General features: G+C 59.0%; 1 long non-coding RNA gene across 2 annotated transcripts; it reads left to right on the plus strand.

Moving 5' to 3' along the window:
• The first annotated feature begins 931 nt into the window (after positions 1 to 931).
• On the plus strand, positions 932 to 2,451 carry LOC132087155 (uncharacterized). Of its 2 annotated transcripts, none has more exons than XR_009420468.1 (5): positions 932 to 1,023; positions 1,574 to 1,609; positions 1,734 to 1,772; positions 2,164 to 2,232; positions 2,324 to 2,451. It is a non-coding gene; the product is annotated as an uncharacterized LOC132087155 (long non-coding RNA). The 2 variants fall into 2 exon arrangements; XR_009420469.1 differs by having other exon boundaries at positions 2,358 to 2,451.
• The last annotated feature ends 730 nt before the right edge of the window (positions 2,452 to 3,181 follow it).

The raw sequence follows: 3,181 nt of genomic DNA on the forward strand, positions 1-3,181 counted from the left end.
AGAACGTCCTCCTGGTGCCTCAGGGCTTGGGTAAACAGGGCTTGTCAGAGATGCTGGCAGGGCACCAACACCCCTCCTCCTCACAGGGCACCTCTGTTACCCCAATTAGCTCCGAGTGGCTGCCTGGGGACAGGTGCCCACTTTCCCATGTCCCTGGGATGGGCACATCCTGCTCAGGGCCAGTGCTGGCCTGGGCCCAGAGCCAGGGCCATGACCCAGGTGCTCTGGGAGGGCTCCGTGGCTGCAGGTGTGACAGGATGAGGGGCAGGGCAGGGCATATTCCCCTCTGGACAGTGCTCTGGGCATGGAGCTTGGTCGGGTTTGGCATCTGCGGAGAAAGGGATATCAGGTGGTGTGGATGTGGGAATTGTCACTGCTGAGCCGTTCCCCAGCCCTCAGCCTTGTCTGTAGGTGATCAGCGTTGCTCAGTGCTCCCCAGTGTCTGCAGTGACTGAGATGCCAATCAGCTACCTGATCACGTGTCCCTTGTTCCCCTTGTTCTCCCACATCTTGGGTTTGGGGCCGGGCTCCGCTCTGGGGTGTCCCCCAGGGAAAGCTCTGGGAGGGGAGAGGCAGCAGGAGATGGGGGATCTGGCACTGGGGGCTGTTGGAGGATGGATTGTGTTGGACTGGGGGTTGTCCCCACAGGGTCCCCAGGTGCCTTTGGCTCCCTGGCTGCCCCCCTTAGCCCCACAGGTGCCTGGGCCCTTCCAGGGGCAGCTGCCCTGTGCAGGAAGCTGGAGGGATGCCGGGCAAGGGGGCTGGATCCGTGCCACAGGTGGGGTGGGATGGGCTCTGTGCCAGGGCTGGGCTTGTGGCCAGGGCTGGGGGCTGTGCCAAGCCGGGCTTTGGCCTGGGGGCTGGCAGGGAGGGTGCAGGGAGGAGTCCCGGCAGGGATAAAGGTGCTCCTCACCTGCTGCAGCCTCAGGCAGCGCTGCCCAGAGCCAGAGGAAGATGAAGGTGGCTGTGCTCAGCGTGGCCCTGCTCTTCTCCATCCTGCTGTGCCCCCCGGCACAGGCCAAGGTGAGGCACCGGCCAAATGCTGTCCCCACATCCTGCCCTTTCTGGCCTCCCTTCGCACCCTTTTGGTCCCTCCTCTGTGTCCCATTCAGGGTCCCCAGGTGCCCTCCCACTGACCATTCCTGAGGCCTTTCCTTCCATGCCCCCCTCAATCCTTTGTCTTTCTTCCTGGCCACTGAAAAGGGGTCCCCCTGTACAATTCCCTGACTCACCCCCCACTCCCACACCATCTCCCAGTACTGTTGGTTTTGTCCCCACCTGTCCTCATTCTTCTGTCCCCACCAAGCCCCTCCCTTGCACTCCCATGTCCCTACACCTCAATTCCTTTCTCCTCCCCTGTACCTCACACCCTGCTCCTTCCACACCCCCAGCCCTGTCCCCCGGGCCCTCAATTGACCCCAGATCAGTGTCTCTGGGTCTCCCCCCACCTCAAACAGATCTCCTTGGAGGCCCTGAATTCCCATCCCTCTGCCTGCACCCTGCTCCCTGCACCTGTGTGTCACTCTAGCCCCACAAGGTCCAGTCCGGACCCAGCCTTTGTTCTCCTTTCCAGGCACTCCTGGAAGGAACCCAAGATGATCTGCGGGAGGTGAGTGGGCTGCTGGCATTGCAGGGCATCCCCTCAGGGAATTGGGGGGCAGTGGTGTCCCTCCATCCTTTGCTGGCACTGGGGACATCCCAGTGACCAGTGAGGTCTCCTGGTCTCTCTGCAGTTGGATTTAGACAATGTCGCGGTCCTGGAGACGCCTCTGGTAGGTACCACAAGTTCTGCCGGTGCCAGACCCTCCCATTGCATGGCCACCACAGCCCAGGCCATCCCAGTCTATCCCAGCACAGCCCAGTGCACCCCTCCTGACAGCCCAGACAATGCCCTGCCCCAGGGCTGCACCCCAGGGAAGCCTTTGCCCAGGGCCCTGCTGCATTCCCATCCCTGTCACCCCAGGACCCCCTGGATGAGCCAGGACGCAGCCCCTGCCCCAGCTGTGGCTCTTGGCCAGGAGCCCAGTGCTTCTGGGCAGCAGCACAGCAGCTCCTGCACCCCATTGCTGCCACAGCCCCTTCCCCAAGGCCCCCCTGCTCTCCCCTGCCTCCCAGTGCAGCCTGGTGCCCCCAGTGTGTCTCTAACGCTGCCCTTGTCCCCAGCCCCCTGTGGCTGAAGAGCTGCGGGCTCTCCTGCGGCAGAAGCGCCTGGCTGCCTCTCTGGATGCCTAGGTGAGCTGTGCCTGCAGGGACAGGGCTGGAGACAAAGCCCAGCCATGGCCCAGTGGGCTCCAGAGGTCACCTTCTGGGGTTGGTCTTTTAGGGTTGGAAGGACCAGTGTCCATTTTCCTCTCCAGTGGCAGGAGGAGATGGTCATCACTGGAGGAAACCCCTGAACTCTTTGAGCCCTGGGCCATTTCCCCTGAAGAATCAATAAACCCTTTGAGCAAAGCTTTGCTCTGTGTCCATGTGTGTTCATGGATCTGGATTTCCTCCTTTCCAGTGGTCCAGGGAAGTCAGGCCAGGTCTGGGCTTTGCTGCTTTTACACAGTCTGTGCCTTCCCCCAGACAAATGGTGTGTTGGGAGTTGTGCAGAGTCCAGAGGGAGTGGGTTGACTGGGGGGGTGGGTGTCCAAGTGGTGAGAAAGGCGGTGGTTCACTGTCAGCATGGTAGGAATGGCCTGGGTTTAAAAGAAAAAGAAATAATTTCAAAGAAACTTTCTTTTACAACTTTTTCTCCCTGTGAAAAATCACCATTTACTTCTCAATATTTTGAAAGGTCTATTAAAAACTTAATAAAACTTACAACAAAAGGACTAAATAAGGAAAAAATTATGGTGCTGGGAGCCTCCCCCACTTCGCGGCTGGTAACCACATGGCTGGCTCATCCACACAATGGCTGCTCTCCCTTTTATATCCTTGCTGTTTCAACAGGCAGCCCTAGCTCCTCCCAAAGGCTGTCTGTTGACTCTTGGTCACTGTCCATTGGTGTAGACTGCTTTCTTGGAACTGGATTGGAGGACAGGTGGTGCTAAGCCCCTTAGGAACAATTTGCCCCTCCCCAGATGCCCGGACTACCAAGATCATCCCGGGATAACAATGCTGGGCGGGGGCGATACATTGCAGTAACATAACTATACATCTGTACAACTTCTCTTAACATACTTATCATGTTCACCCT

This window comes from Ammospiza nelsoni, unplaced genomic scaffold (assembly GCF_027579445.1).
Source record: "Ammospiza nelsoni isolate bAmmNel1 unplaced genomic scaffold, bAmmNel1.pri scaffold_105, whole genome shotgun sequence".
In the NCBI taxonomy this organism is placed as follows: domain Eukaryota; kingdom Metazoa; phylum Chordata; class Aves; order Passeriformes; family Passerellidae; genus Ammospiza; species Ammospiza nelsoni.